This window comes from Polypterus senegalus, chromosome 1 (genome assembly GCF_016835505.1).
Source record: "Polypterus senegalus isolate Bchr_013 chromosome 1, ASM1683550v1, whole genome shotgun sequence".
Classification (NCBI taxonomy): domain Eukaryota; kingdom Metazoa; phylum Chordata; class Cladistia; order Polypteriformes; family Polypteridae; genus Polypterus; species Polypterus senegalus.
In genome coordinates this window covers 111,390,589-111,407,577 of record NC_053154.1, presented here as the reverse complement: position 1 = coordinate 111,407,577, position 16,989 = coordinate 111,390,589, and the positions used below count along the sequence as shown (strand labels likewise).

At 42.5% G+C, this 16,989-nt stretch overlaps 1 protein-coding gene across 4 annotated transcripts in view; it reads left to right on the top strand.

Moving 5' to 3' along the window:
• The window catches only part of serpine2 (serpin peptidase inhibitor, clade E (nexin, plasminogen activator inhibitor type 1), member 2), a 39,820-nt gene that overhangs the window by 435 nt on the left and 22,396 nt on the right, over positions 1 to 16,989 (top strand). The window contains exon 1 of one of the 4 annotated variants that reach the window (XM_039756096.1): positions 266 to 337. The exons of the other annotated variants lie outside the window; for them this stretch is intronic. The gene's annotated coding sequence lies outside the window, so the exon portion shown is untranslated. Of the gene's footprint in view, positions 1 to 265; positions 338 to 16,989 lie in introns of those variants that run through there. 4 annotated transcript variants of the gene reach the window in all.

Here is a 16,989-nt window from a genome sequence, read left to right as displayed (position 1 = left end):
TGGGTGAAAGGGTGAGTGCTGCAGATCCCTTTTTATTAAAATCAAGGCACATCCATCAAACAAACATGGGGGGGAGATCTCGTTCTTTGTTAATTAGGGTGGGGGCTACCCGCCTGCAGAAGTGGAACGTACCTCGGACAGGTACACGCGACTTTCCAAATCTCGGTGGCAGTGCATTAAAATAGTCAACGTGTGTGTGTGAGAGAGAGAGAGACAGACAGAGAATGAAAGATCAATGGGGGCGGGAGCCGACTTGCTGCTGGTTGTCTCGCTGCTGTGTTGCCACCCCCAGACCCTCATTTATTGCTTTGTGACGAAGGAAAACTTTACATTCTGAGTGAGTACGAGCTCGGTGACTGCACCTTTTAAGATTCCTTGCACCGTCTCGCTTTCTTCCGTCAGTTTGCTGAAACCGATGTAGCCAGTTGTAGGACCGCGGTGAGCCTGAATCTGCCCTGATGGTGCTGGACGATTCGCCCACTCCGGGCCCGTTTAGAAATAGGGTGGAAAACCGTACATTGTGGTCCTCGGAACGATTTGTCTACTTCGAGAAAATGTTATTGACGCCTGCGTCTTTCCATTTCGTTTTTTTTTTTTTGTTGTTTCCTGTATTCTGTCGTTCTGCTTCGACTTTAAAATGTTTTTCACGACAGCATCGTATTTGGTCCCTTCGTTTGTAGTGGAGGATGAGTGGCACGGAAAGGAATGTATTGGGAGTTTTCTCTACGTTCACTGTTGCGAATGCACATCCGCAGTTTGGGTTCGCTTGTTACTCGTTTCTACCGGTCCTGCCCACCCTTGTGGGGTGCGAGGGAGGGCTTGCCGATAGTTTTGTTTCGCCACAGTACATTTGCACTACACACCCCGCCGCACCCCCATCTCCAGGGTGAATGCTTTAATCCTGCATCCTTCACCCTTTTCGATGTTGACCAGAAATAAGCAGCCGTAACACAGTCAGCCTTTGCTTGTTCTCTCCGCTCTCTTCTCTAGTTTTTAACGTTATACCTCATTTACGTCTTGGTTTTCATGTATGCCAGTGGTGCCAGCATAATCTGGAAGTAGTCCCGATTGACTAATTAGTTTATTGCAAAGCAAAAGTTTGAACTCAAAATACAGTACTTGTTTGTTTGTTGAAGTATTTGAAAACTCCTATTTTAGGGAGGATTGTATTTGTTGTGGTGTCTGATGGTGGTGGGAGATGCTGCATCCCCTTTAAATGGAATAAGCAGGTTAAACAAACACCTCAAATATGTGTGAAACAACTGGACCGGTGCCCCCCACTCTGAATGGGATTACGCAGGTTTGAGAATGTTTGTGGTAATCTGAGTTTTAGTTTATCCTAGTTCTGGCATGCATTGATTTTTAGCGTAAAATAAACAGAAGGAGAGTGGTTAGCATGGCATTCACACCGCCCAGATGTGTTGGGTCAGATTTTGGCCTGCGCACCGCCTGAATGTAGTTTGTACAGTGAGACTGGATGTTGTCCAAGCACTCAGATTTCCTAACACAATGCAAAGATTTGCAGGTTTTTGGTTGACTGGCAGCGCCAAATTGGCTCAATCGGAGTGAGCATGTCATGGACTAATGGTGTGTGCCTCATATGCCCGTCATGAGCTTCAACCCCCACAGCCTTGAATTGAAAAAAATCACTTCAAACATTGATGGATTAGTTAGATAATCTTGTATAAATAAAATATATTTTCAAAGTAAAAAACTGTGTCCTCATGAGAGATGTGGATGTAGCACCTGGCTGTATTGTTTGATACAGGATAAAGGAGCATTGTCTGGTGAATGATGGTCCCTGCAGCATTGACACTATGGGCACCTTTTTTTTTTTTTTTTTGGAGGACTGTCCAAAAATATTTGGCAAAGTATATCTAGTATTTTACAAGTAACCTGAACTGCACTCCTCCTCTCACTGTGGATTTTTTTGTGTGGTTTTATATCAGACCCATCAACCTGTTTCCTCACCTGTAATGCACAGTATGAGTGTGACCTCATTGTAGTGGTCTTTTATTATTTTTGTTAGGTATGAAGTAGCTTGGTTGCAGCTGCCCTTAACAGAGAATTAAGAATTAAAAAGAGATGACGACACCCTGAAAGCATCCCGATCTAAAGAGAGAAATGAGAGTGTATACCGTGCCCAGTTTTCCTCCTTTTGAAGGCCTGTTTTCACCAAAAATGTGCACAAACTCAATATGACCTCCAAAGCTTTTTGTTTTTTGAAATAGGGGAACGAGTGCATCTCAGATATTAAGACTGTATAATTGTGTATTCCTCCTATTGTGATTTATATAGGTTATATTTTGTATTGCAGTCTAATTTGTGCTTTTGATTGCATTTGGTATTGCAATGTAGTGCTTTTTTTTTTTTTTTTAATTGCATTTGGCTGTTGCTGCTTTTCTAGTTTTTGGCGCCTCTAATAGAAATCCAAACTTGGCCACATTTATTCAGACGCATGCAAGTTTCATTTTGTTTGGGTTACATGGCAGTTATCTCGACATGCCATCATTCTCTTGATATGTAAGAAAGACAGACACGTGACCACCCCATTCCACAGTGGCGCGGCTACACAAATAGTCTTCCTTTGTTTAATTTTTATGTAATTGCTTACAGAACTTGGCAGTTGTACCCTGTTGTTGCGGACTGACCCACGTACTCCACCTAAACCTGTGTGAAAACTGCTTGCTTCTGGAGCCCACCTCGTCTCCTCCCCAAAATTTCACTACATGACACTCGGGTGGTTTCCTATTCTCATTTAGACCAGGCGGCCACATTGCATATTGACCTTTTTGTAATCTGTTACTTCATTTTTCCATATGGCCATTTATCTTAGACATCCGGTGTTCCTGACTTTACTGTGTGTCAGCATGTGAGAGCTTTTCAGATCTTTCATATCGGTAGTTGCTAAAACAGGGTAGCAGGAAGCTGGAGTCTGTCCTAATCACTCGTAATACAAGGCAGGAGCCTACCATAGATAGATAGGACATCAATTGCTCATTTGCTGCGCTCGGCCACACTCAACACTGGCTCTTATATGCCAGTTGAAAGCCCCCAGTTAAACCTAAGGCTGGCATCCCAGTGCACAGCTTCAAGTTGGAGGACATTGTCGGAGTTATTGACTTTGCTGCTTTGAGGTTGAAACCCACACAGACACTGATCAGGCTGTGATTCAAAACATGCTACCTATGTATGGCAGGGCTTGCAAAATTTTCAAAATCCCAGGTAGCCCTCCTCAAGATCAGTCAACATAAATATGCTTTCAGTTCCATCAGAATTGACACTTGTATGATGAATGCAAACATGAATGAGTCTGTCTGATTCTGAGTCGGAGGTCTCAACTGAAATCACAGATGAGAGAGTGCCACTCGACATTGAGGGCACAGCTTCACCAGCTTTCCTCCCTTGGCTTCTGGGCACTGGTCTCCACTTGTCCGCTCTTTGATTTTGTTAGGGTGTTATGTACCACTTGTCTTGAACCTCTTCCAGAAACCATCCAGGAACTAACTGCCTTGTCAGGGCAAAATGTTTCATGGGATTCCCCGTTTATGGCGAGATGCAGGAGGTCATTCAGTGTTGCAGACTGTAGAGACATTCTCACTCTGTTTCTGCAAGAAAATCCTCTCTCTCAGATGGCTGTAGATGTCCACATTAATTTTACCGGTAACAAGATATGATAGACGTGTTCTGGGTTCTCGTTGAGAAGATCTCTGTACAGACAATCTACATTGAATACCCTAGTGCTCTGAAAGCACAGTTTTAGATCTGTCCGTTTATTGTGGAATTTTTCTCCTCCGCTTCCTCATTCAGCAAACTGAAACGAGAGAGAGGCTTTTCAGATAGATTTTTAAATCTGCTGTCCATGTTCTTTTACTGTGTTGTCAATCTTCTGAAACTCTGCACCAAGGGTGGTTTTGTCTGTGCTCTCACTTCTTCTAACAGGTCGTTGGGTTTTAGTGAGCCGAGTTCCACAGTAGCACATGCTGTTGTCATCTTCCACTGCAAACTTTTGTTTCCAAGGCTTTCTGGTCTTCTCCTGGTTTTGTTCTTGGGCTGAGTAAGTGTGATGTGGTGCTCTCCACTAACTGATTTGTTCACATGCTCTTTCAGTTGTCATGCTGAAAACCAGTACTGCACTTTGATAAGATGGTACTGCAGTCCAACATGAGAGTGAACAGATTTCATGGTCTTCATCTCCTGCGCCACCTCCTTTGCTTTGACAGCATCCTTTGACTTAGCATCACCTCCTCTTGCCATATTATGCATGTGCACAGTGGTCGGAGTGTATTTATTTTTTGTCCACAGCCTTTAGACATCTCAGCCTGCTTGGCAGCCCCGTATGCTGTTCAGGCCACTGAAATGAGCCACTTTCTCATTGAGCATTTGACTTGTTTCACTCGGTTCTCTTCACTTCTTTGTGGAATAGTAGTACAGTACATCTTAAATATGGCGTTCAGTGATACTCTCGGCATTTCACACTATGCAGTACTTTCAGTTCTAATTCCTGTGCCACACATTGGATTAATATGACTTGGAGTAGCTACACTTTTTTAGTCTTTCAGCTACTCCTGTTTTCTTGCCCATCATCACTGCAGCTCCATCAACATTTGTACAAACTCCTTTCTCCATCCATATCTCTTCATTGATACCCATGGTGTCCACTGCCTCATCGATAGCTTCTAGAACACCTTCAGCATTTGCACTCTTCCCTGGATGGCATATGTCACCATTATATTTCATATAACTTCTTCTATGATGCCAGTGTCTGTGTTGCCATCTGCAAGAACTGATAAGAATTTGCTTTCTTGTATTTCCTTTTCTGATCTCTTGATATTTGTGTTATTGCTCCAATACATTTTCTGCATACATGATTATTGTGATAAGTATCACCAAGATCTAGGACATTTGCTGCTTGAAGTTTGCAAATGGTGTTAAATTTTGGTAATGGCAGTTCACTTTTGGCAACGTTAAGTATGCTGTTCTGCAAAGTTTTGTCAAGCCTTCGTGTTGTGCTTTGTCCATTTTTATTATGTTCTTTGGTATTGACGTTTGTTCAGGGAAAGTAGCAGCAGACTTGGCCCATATGCTTCTTGTGATGCACAGATTTGTCCTGGTTTCTGATACGGTCTTTCCTAAAATGACTGCTTCCAGTAACAAAAGCACTCAAGTCAGACATTGAGGAGAATTGACAACACACCCAACAGACCATTGTCGTTTAGCTTATGTTTCAGCCGCAGAAGTTCTTTTATCCATGAAACCAAAAATCTGTTTTCCCTTAAATGGATATTTCTGAATTCATCCACATTGTGGTGGTCTGCTCTTCTTCCTCTGCCCCCTGTTCTTTATTCTGACCTGTCTGTTTTGGCTGAGTAGAGCTAAAACATTGGCCTACGTCCATGCGCTGCCACCTCACATTTTCACACACACTCACGTTGGCGATTTTGCAGACTATAATATACTTGGCTTTATGGCCCATCCAAACTCTATGGAGCCCCTAAAAGGACATTGGCAAACAAAAAAAATCCTTTTAAATTTAGCTTGAGCACCAAAAAGTTTTGCATGCACACCAGACCTGTAAAGAACCATTTTGTTTGCCCATGTCCCTGTAGGGGCTCCATAAAACTCTTATCACTTAGCAACAGTGAATAAATGAAGGGAGAACTACTCTCTTTTACAGGGGGTGGTAGAAATGCACTGAACATTATATGAAAGAGGAGAGAAGTAAACTCGTTGCACTCACGCACAGGCATACATATCTCTGCAGACAAATCATCATGATTAAACATCGGCTTGTTCCATGATCTTTTTTCTCCTCTGTATTGAAATAGCAAGTCATAAGAGTGGACAAAGTGAATAAGGGGGGGTGGGATCTGATTTCACTCAGAGTATCATTTCAGGTAGCCCATCGGGCAGGGCGGTGTTGCATTTTGGTAGCTTGATGGGGAAAAGTTAATAACTCCAGGATGTCGGGTTATTGATTTTGCAAGCTGCTAATTGATTGAGCTGCTGTTCGTATCAGTGTTTTGTTTATTAATTCACTCACTAATGTTTTTTAGCAAATAAATCTTTGTATGTGTTCCCATTTTCTTGTTCATTCCAAGCCTTCATTGACTTGTAAAATGGATGCCGAAGTTCAACGGTGGTGTCCATAGTAAGTGTCCTCCAGAGTAGCGTATTACATTTTCACTTTGTTTTCCGTAAAATCACAACATTCCTCTGCATAACTGCACAAGTTGACTCACTTTTTTCCCCTAGTGAACTCTTGGAAATAAAATGCTTATTTCACTAAGCAAAAAGGCCAGAGTGGTGGCTCTGTGGCTAAAGGATCTGGGGTGGTAACTTGAAGGTTGTGCCTGTACGAATCCCAGAAGTGACTGGGCCACTGAGCAAGGCCCTTAACCCTATGCTACACCCTGGCCCTAAAACTCTCAGAAAGGTGGGGCATGCAAAGTGATTAATACAGTATGCCAAATGGCTTCAGAGCTTAATACTGGGGAGGTGGTGGTTAACATGGTCTTGCATTCCCAAAGACCCACAATAGATTCCCAGGCTACTACACATTTTAACGGTGTCTAAGTGAGGGCAAACCTGAAAAACTTGCACCTGACGACGCCTGCATTTTACTGACCCAAACATGCCCTGTAGTGAGACGTTCTATGTGGCTTGTGCCTGGCGCTTAGTTTTGCCAGGAGAGGTTTGTGGCTTCTAACAATGACTCGACTAGAGCAGCTCTTTGTGTTTTGCGTATAACCGCTCCCACCAGCTTTCTGGGTGCTGCTTGAAGAGTGTGGTGTATTTATGGGTTAATGTGCAGCTACAAGGCTTGTAGCGGCACACAAGTTAGAATTGTTTAGTCTCCTACAAACCTGGTGGACCGGAGTGACTCAGCTCATTGCCCCACAAAAAAAAGAGGACATGCTGAGTAATGTTCCTGATGTCTGGGAAGGTGATGGAAAATTTCAGGAGAACAGAGAAGTGTTGTCCAACTTGTGGAAACTATGCACATAAATGTGGTGCCCACTGAGGTCTCTGTCTCCGCTTGTCATTTCTGTGTGTTTTTTTTTTTTGTTTTTTTTAGAAACCCAAACAGAGAGGGGTTGGCATTATAGCTTTTTACAAGAATTATAAATGTGTGGTCATCTTGCAAAATAGGGACCCAGCTATTCATCAGCACTTCCTTTTGAGGAAGTTATTTTCAATGGTTTCTTCATTTCTTCTAACAACATGTTTGAATTATACTCCTATCAAAACCATGAAGGGGGGAAAAAGGACAGACCACAGATAAGCTTTGAGGGATGCATCATTGGCCATTGGCATTTTATCTGCTGGAGCAGAGGGTTTGTAGGGCTTCTTAATTCGGCGCCTGGTGAAGTGGGCCTCTTGGTTGCCAAATTTAAGCCGTCTTTTCATGTTTTTAGTTTTCTATTAGCCCTGCTTCAGAAGTAGGGAAATATCTGTGAGCAGAATTTATTGAGCTTTGGCAAGATGAAGGGGATTTTCACCTTAATTGACAATGGAGACTGACCGATATTCCATGATTCTGACCTCCAAAACGTTTGGTGTGTTAAATCAAATGTCAGACATTGGTCCCATCATATGGAGTTCTAACCACTTAAGTACGGATTGCCAGCATTCAATGATGCATTTCAGCATTTAATAGTCCAGACTAGTTTTGTTTAAGTCAGTTGCATACCAGTGGCTTTGAAGAGGATTTCTGTTATTACATATCCATTCAGAAGTATGGCTGTAGTGAGCACGGCTCTCCCATTCATATGGTCTTTTTTGGTAGCACTGGTATTCCAACGGGGCACAGAGTGACGCTTTAAATGTCATTTTTCAGCCCATTCTCGCCTCTGATGCAGAAAACAGCTAGCAGTGTCACCCATTATTTCACATTTGCTGCTGCTGCTGGCAGCCAGAGCTTTGCTTTACAGTCGTGCCTCGCCCTGTAGCAGGTCGCCATAGTCCTGCTCTCCAAGTTACTCTGACACCTGGAGAATGCCAGCAAATGCCCTTCCTCGTAGATTTGTGCTTGGCAGAGGTTCCCGTCCACATGATGCTGCCTGAACTTGAGGCATGCTGTGACTTAAACTTTGTTTCATTTGCGTAAAAAGCCTGAACATGAAAGCACCTGCACAAAACTTTCAGAAAATGCAAATATTCTGACAGCTTTTTTTACGTGGGTGGACTTTGCATCACCCTCTGCGTTTTAAAGGTGACTTGTTTTCCTTTGTGACCGTGCTCGGGAATGGATGGAAATATCTGAAGCATAACAATGTACATGAAATAAACAAGGTGGTTTTGTGTGATACCACATAAAGATTCAGTTGGTCTCTAACACACGTTCAGAATTGCGCAATAACTTTCCTAAAAGTTGCCATTTGTTTTCCCCTTGTAGCATATGAACAATGTTTTAATAAAATCTATGAAGAACATTACAAACTTGACAGACACATTTAGTGAGTAAACACTGAACCTCCCCTTTATGTCTTTTGAATTTTTAAATGCAAGTATACTACTATTTATCCCGAGAACCAACATGAATGCCAGCCTGATTCTTAGCTCTTTTTTTTTTTTTTGGTTTTGTTTTGTTAGTCCTAAAGCACCCAGAAAAAGAGAAACCATTTCAAGTACAAGTCTCGCACACTTCAGCCAGGTTTACATGTCTGCATCTCAGGAAATGGTGCAACAGGAACCCGAGCTGCTGTCCTGCCAATTTTTTCTTTTTGTGGTATTTGATGTGTAATTGTAAGAAATGTGGCTCTTTTTAATATGTATGACAAACCGCTGGGATTTTCTTCCAGTCTTTGGCAGCCAGTGTGTTGTTCTGGATGAGTAACAGCAGCCCAGGGATTAGCATACATCTGAGTAAACTGATGAGGAAGGCCAGCTGCACTAAATGGCAGCTTGTTGGTCAGACATGCCAGTAAGCGTTTCAGTGCCTGTTGTCCGTAGTACTTCTATTACTCCTGTAGGACTGTCATTAGACTTACAGCACATTTTTTGATATAGTAATCCCCGAGGGGGAAGTTGTCTTTTTTGCGTGAACCTTTGTGGGTTGAAGCACAGGGTCAGCCATTGCACAGCACTTCTGGAGCAGTTTCCAGGTTACGGACCCACTGGAGCAGGAACCCATCTGGCAGTAATGGGATTTGAACCGGCAAGCTTTTAGATGCTAGCAGAAAAGAGGATAATGATCACGTTAGAGGTCATTATAACTAATACTGTCCATGGAGCACCTTTAGTCGCATTCATTCTACCACGGTGCACTTTGTATGACTATACAGGTATGGGCTTATTTTTTGATTATAGCCATCACACTGAATGACCCCTCCCTCCTGCCACGCCCATCTGCCCGAGCCAGTTATGTTAGACACATTTGCATACAGTAGGTACATACATCACTATGTGCATATGTTTCACGTCAGAGTGTGTAGCGCTTATCCTCTTAATAGTTCAATGGAGATGTGTTTGAGCCTGCATGAAGTATAAATCCAGCCTGAATAGCAGATAAGAAAAAGGTACAAAAAAAGAGGATGGGAACTGGTTTGTGATCATATAGTTTTATATTTTTATGTATTTGTTCACAGGAACATTTCACTCAGAATTATATATATTTTTTGTTACACCGTATAGTTTATAGTTATGGCCAAGAATTTATTTTTTTTTTATCCTGTATTTTCATACAGAACGGAGATAGTTTCTGATAAAATGTATGTCAGTGATGACCAATGTTGAACAAAAGCAAACAATACCAAGACGTTCATGGAAAAAAAACTCGTTACTCCCGTTGCCTAATCCACATGTCCTGTCACCCAGTCGTAGGCTCGCATCCTTCTAAACCCGTGCATTTTTTGCTAAAATATTTTTTAAACAAGTCCCTTCCAGAAGAACACGCTCATGAACTAAAATGGAATGTGCTAAGATGCAAACAAGCATTTGAATTGAAGACCTGCCCAGTAAAGCGCTTCTTCATAGGCCAATGGTGCGTTTCATGTGATTGCGATGGGGACTTGTACAGCTAAAGATTAAAAGTTAAAGAAAACCTTATCAAGAAGAGAATGTGCCTCAGACAAGCCAAGAAGCTTCAGTTGAGCGGTGCAATTTCACAGCCTGCCACTAAACAATCCTAAGGTACTCAAGTTATCCATCCATCCATTTTCCGACCCACTGAATCCAAACACAGGGTCACGGGGGGGTCTGCTGGAGCCAATCCCAGCCAACACAGGGCACAAGGCAGGAACCAATCCCGAGCAGGGTGCCGACCCACTGCAGGACACACACAAACACACCCACACACCAAGCACACACTAGGGCCAATTTAGAATCGCCAATCCACCTAACTTGCATGTCTTTGGACTGTGGGAGGAAACCCACGCAGACACGGGGAGAACATGCAAACTCCATGCAGGTAGGACCCGGGAAGTGAACCCGGGTCTCCTAACTGCGAGGCAGCAGCGCCACTGTGCCGCCCTACTCAAGTTATGGATCTGAATATAAATATAACGACAGGAGGCAGTCTGTGACTGAAGTGTGCGTTCCATTCTAGTTCATGAGAGCATTGTCCAGAAATGTCTTATTTAACAATATTTTAATAAGGTGTTTGACACGATGTGCGCCTATGACAGTATAATATGACACGAGTAACATGAGAGTCTTTTTGCAGGATTTTTGGTGGTGTTGGCTGTAGTCCAACATTAGTCACCTACGACCAATATTTTGTGAGAAACTTCTCTCCATTTTGCATAAAAATAAGAGATTAAAAATTTTTCTTGGCTATCGCTACAAACCACATGACGTAACATTTAACAAAATCAATTTTATAAAACCTAGCTTATGCACATTTGCATTCAGTTTACCTTTCTAACACACAATCATCTTGTAAATGGACGTATGTGAACAGGTCTTGAGCCCTGCCCTGACTGTGCTAAATGGATTATGCTAGTCCTCCTCGTACATATGCAGTCACAATTCTGCAGATCTGCAATGGCCGATAGAGCAGCCTCCCACATTACGTGGTGAGACCCGGTCACCTGTATCTATGGTGCGCTCAGCATGGCATTGAAGCATGTAGTCGTGTGAAGGTGCAAGATACCACCATCTGAGTGTGTAGCCGCTGCCACATGTAATGACAGGATTGCTGTCACAGTGAATCGTACAGGCCTTATGATAAACTGCAGGTTCAGACGCTTATCTGAACAAGCTAACTATCACATACAGCAAATATTCTGCTGACGCTACTTTGCTTTGAAATAAATGAATTGTGAGTTGACCCAAGTCATGCCACCAAGCGTTGCACGTCAGTCACATATCGGTATCGCCAGCGACTTGTGTGTTAATGGAATGTGTCTGCTCACGTCACAAAAGCAGCATCATTCTCGCTAGGTGCCTTTTTTGCTATGAGTTCTGCCAATTGCTCCATTTATGTTAGGAAAACCAATTGGCTCTTGAGAGCCGCAGTTGTCATGGGCCGAAAAAACAAGTCTTGCTGATCCCTAAAAGATTTTTCTTTTTGTATATGGCCAGATATGTGCATTGTTTCAAGCAATGTTGTGTTAAGCCTTTAGGCTTTGATCAGGCTGCAGGGTACAAGATTTTTAGTTTTCTGTATGCAGGAAGTGTTTTTACTGCACTTTGGTTTATGATTCTGAGAAGGGGCAGCAGGTAACTGATATAAACTGACATTAATACAAAGTTCTTCAGTGCAGATGCAGAGCATTTTCTCCCTTTTAAAGGGAACTAAATAGTCTATACATCTCTGTCATCCCTTTGAGCATTCCTATCAATGCACATCATAATAATGGCTCAGTGATATTAGACGTGCGAGTCGTCATTTAGCTGGTTTGGCTGTTTTTTCCTGCTGGATCAAGGGTGTCGTCATTTTCTAGTTTCTCTGAAATGTTTCTTACAGATGGGTCATAGTTGCTATAAATACAGGCACTTTTCTTTTATAAATAGCAAATTTAGCATGGAAAGTTGAGAGTATTTTGTCAGTGTGGAATTTTGCATGTTCTTCCCTGGGTTTGTGTGGGTTTCATCCCCAGTGAGGGGTGTGTGTGTGTTTGCACGTATGGTAGGTAGATTGAGGACTCTGAGTTGGAGTCTAACCTGCTATGAAGTAGAGCCCAGTGCATGTGGTTTACTGCGTTTCACTCTGTGCTGTTGGGACAGGCTCCACTCCCCTTCAACTCCAAATTGAATTAATTGGGTTTGAGAATGTATTAATGGATGTACAGTTAGTCCCTCCGCTATTCTGAGCCCAAACCGCAGATGTTTGGTTTTTACTCATTAGTGGCAACACTAAATACGCACTCGGTGTGATTGCACAGATTTACAAAACTATGGCAACAAGAGAGTATGTGTTCATAGATAATTGACAAACAAATACACATCAATACAGATAAGCAGAAGTGAAGATTTTAGCATGAATTCTTTTAACTTTATCCAAAGGTATTAAATTCAAGTCCCAGCTAATAAAACTAAGTTCCAGTTAACTGAATTTTTAGAGCTGCTGGGCCCGCATTCATTTAGGTACATATGCATATAGTGGCTTATCTATCTGTGATGTCTGACTCCTGCCTGCCCCAATTATTGTGACGGTGAACTGCAACACTGGTTTAAAATGGAGCACAGGGATGCTAGCCCATGCTGCCTCCAGCGTGTCCCACACTTGTTGACTGATTGTTTCAGATCTATTCTGAATGGCCTGTTTCACTACTATGAGTGCTAATTTGAATAGAAGTCTGATGACTGGGGCAACCACTGCATTATGCTGATCTCGCTTTTGTGGAACCACCCCAGACGTGCCTAATTTTGTGGCTTAAAGCAAATCCATCTTTGAAAGGCCATTGGTAGATGGGTAGACTGCTGTCATGACAGAAGTGAATCAGGCCAATGCCATGTTTGCTGTCCTGTCATGTTCACATCAAGAGATACTTCCCAGATTACAAATGTAACCCGGCTGAATTTGTGAGACCTGGCAGGTTGTGTTGTTTCAGCTTGAATCTGAAGGAATGAGGCAGTGCTTTTCCCAGTCATCCAGCTCTCTACAATTGCATCTTAAGTATTTTTGGTGGGGGGAAGAAGTGGAATGTGTGTGTGAGTCAGCAGCCTTATCTCATCCAGGGCAAGGTATGACAAGCTGTGCATTTCACTAGGCCTTGTTAGGTAAAGCTGTGAACCTGCAGACTGTGGCCTGTTGTTTTGTTTTAACCCTGCTTAAGTTGCCTCTACTGGTGGCTTTGCTAGAAGGTTCTTTGTACAATCGAGATACTGCTTTAAATAACAGTTGTCTATTGCGCTTAGTGATATCACTGATTGAGCAGTCAGCTTGTAGCGGTCAGGTGCCTCTAAGATTCACACCGTCAATATGGCGGTGATTTATTTTTGTAGAGGAGATCCCAGGGACACCCCTAGCCTTGGAACGACCCGCACACACTCAAAAACAGAGACAAAATAAAGCACACTGATAACTAATGACAATTAAGAATATAATGAAATTAAATGATATAAATGAAAACAATAATACCACCCCTGTACCCCTACGACAATAATACATTAAACATATAAACACAAACGACTCCACACAGCAAAGTCCATGGAATAACACGCTGGATGTAATGATAGATGACGCGAGTAAGTCTAGGGATCTGTATGTTGAAAGAGAATGAAAACGACAGTCCTGCCCGTAGACTCTGTAAGGGTGAAGACTGATGGATGGTTGAGGAGCGCTCCTATACTTTTGGGAAAGCCATGAATCCACAATCAGTCCTCCACACACAGGTAGACAGACGATCCAGACTTCAACAACGAATACAATCCAGGACACTGCGACTAAATATGTCTTGATTAACTGAAGGCAGTCCAACAGGTAAACGACACACACAAATTCAACAACAACAAAACTTTTTTTTTTTTTCCCCTTTGGCCACCTGCCCTCCTTTTTAAACCCCTTTGACCCCAACAGCCCCTGCAGGGACTGCTGGGAGATGCAGTTCTAACTCATAGTAGCACTGCTACAAGCTAAGTGGGCAGGCCGGTTGTTATTGAAGAATAATGTGGCTCAGTGTAACATTCTTCATTTCCTTCAGCAGATCGAGCTCTTGCGGTAGCCTCTAAAATGGGGACCCTCTAGGTCCGTATTGGAGGGGTTTGGGGGTTGCAGTCCTTTCTGCCCAATTTCCTAATTGGATGCCAATCCTTGGTGATAACAGATGTGATTTAATTCTATAGCTGCCATTTCACACTATCAGTTTTTTTTCCCTTCATTTCCCATGCTTTTATTCAAATTATTGTCTGCTAGTTAAGAAAATACAGCTGTTTAAGCTGTATATTAAGGATTCAAGTTTTAAAAAATAAAGTGCAAAAATGTTATTTGAGCAATAGTTGCTTCAGGGTCAGTAGTTGGCTTTTTAAGAGACTGAGTTGGAATAAATACCTGCCACAACTGCGGTCCTCTAGGGCTGAACTAAAATGTGTCCCAAATCACAGGAGCCTTTTGACAGCGACTTGAAGGTTCTACCGAAGTGCTTCAGTGTTTTTGTTTTAATGTTCCTTTATGATAACCCAGTGGTCTGCTACGTCACAAACGAGTATCCTGGTTTCACATCTCCGTCGCCTTCTTTGCAGGGTTTTCATGATCTCCCCGTGTGCTTTTTCTTCTGGTATTCTGGTTTTGTTCCCTCATCCCAAAGACCAAGCATGTTGTGCTGTTGACTCTAAATTGATTCTATAAAAGGAAGGCCAGTCAATGCCTTTGAGCTCGTGCCTAGTGGATTTGGCTTGTGTTTCATTAACTGGGTTTCAAAATTGATAGGTACATTATTTATATAAAAAAAAAGTGTAACATTGGGATACAGGAGACAACGTGTTTTCAGAATCGGCTCCTAGCATAGTCTTTAGACACAGTCAGTTTGCCAAGAGCATCCTGGAACCTCCTTGACCAGGGTCACAGTTTCTGTCCGGTTTGGCTGTGTGAATGTATTGCTGGTTTAATAAAGTTAGCCGGCCTGTAGGCTTGTATGCCTGTTCTGTACTCCCGTCATTTAGAGTTTTAAGTATTGTGCCTCTCGCAGCAAGTGCCATCAAAATGCACAAGAAAATGAAACTAGTGACTTACAAAAGATCAACAGTCTCCTTTTTCTCAAAGGTACTGTCTGTGCTGGGAGGCTTCACTAGGCTGGCAAAGCCCTCAAGACTTGTTAGGCTGCTTGAGAAGACTTTTAGAAAATACAAGCATGTTGTTGTGGTGAAGCAAGCGTCCTGAGCCATAATCACACCAGTGACGACAGGAGTTGGTGTCTGGAGATAAAGGCTGCCAAGTAGGATGGTGTTACTCGATTTTCATCTTTACCACCTCCTTTCACGCTCTCTGTCAGTCTCCTTACATGGAGAAAGATGATGTAAAGCTGGCCATTAGAAAGAACCTCTGTGTCTCCCATCTCTCTGAAAATGTCATTATAATTATAATTCTGATTACAGAAATATATAGATAGCCAAAATGTCAGCATCAGTGAAATTTGCACACTGTAAATGCCCTTCCATCCTTTTATCAACCTTGATTAATCCAGTTTAGGGTCTTTACAGCACTGGGCTTTGATGTGAAAAAAGGAATGCCAGGTAGTTTGCCAGTTCGTGGCAGGGCCCCATCATGTTCCTACCCATACTCCGTCAAAAGGACCAGTCAAAGTTGCTGAGAGTCAAACCCAGGACTCTGAAGCTATGAGGCAGCAGCACTAACAATTGTACCACCTTCTCTCAGAAATTGGACTTGCTGAAAATTTCCATAACTAATTTACAAAATTCAGTGGCGTGCAACTTAAACTTGTGGGGTGTCCTTTATTACCAAGATGCCGGAGTGTGTGGCTTCATTCGATCCACCCTGCTTAGATCTCTGCAGCAGTAGTAAGTAAGGCCTGTGTGAATAAATGGCAAAGAGACATGGGCAATAAAGAAAAGGGAGGAAGAGAAACTTGAAAAGAACTGAAATGAGAATGCAGAGGTGGGCTTTTTGAGTTTCTGTGAGCAGTGAATTGGCTAGGCGATGGGACAGAGTGGTAAAATTAAGCAAGAAAATTAGAGAAGCTTAATGGAGATGGTATGAGCATGTGATAAGGAGAACCAACAGGGAGATGATTCACAAAGTCTGCAGAAGCCTTGTCACTGAGGATTATGGAGAGGGCTCTGAGGGATTGGAGGTTAAGGGAGGAGGATGTAGAGGATTGGCAAGATGGAGGAGACGCAATCAGGGCAGCCAAACTCTAGCAAAGGGATAACAGCAGGAGGAAGAAAAGGTGATACAGTGCAGTGATTCTGAGACCTGACTTCAGTGCCTGGCCAGACCTTAATCTGTAAAGAATTGATGACTCTAAACTGGCATACAGTCCAGCATTTTATCTTGCCTTCTCCAAAAGATACTCACTTACTATAACGGAAGATGCAGGTTAGAAAAATTAAATGCTGACCCATTTTCTGAACACAACTTTTTCACTGTTGTAGGAATGTTGTGAAGTACTAATACCTGGTTCAAGCACACCAATTTATTTTATATACCATAATATACAAGTTTGTATATCTATTAAAGCGCACTCTGTATGCTCCAGCTTCAGTCCAGGAGCTTCTGGTGTTCCAAACATGTCCATGTTAGGTAACCTCTTGACTAGTGTGATTGGTGGTGTGTCCTGGCCATGCTGATTTGCACCTTGGGATAGGCTCTGGCTCCCCAAGACCCAGTAGTTGTATTAAACAGGTTTAGATGAAACATGGATTGAACTTTTTTGAGGAACTGATTGATGGTGTCTGGTGGGAATTGGAGGGAAAGAGAAATTAATGGGATTATGTAGCTTATAATATAAACATGTGGTTTCAAAACATTCCCATTGTTTATTCTTGAATAGCATTTTCCTTGCTATTTAATTATGTTCTTGTGGTGGTTTTGATTTGAAAATTAACTTGTGTACCACCTACTGAAAGGTTTTCTGTGCCCACCAT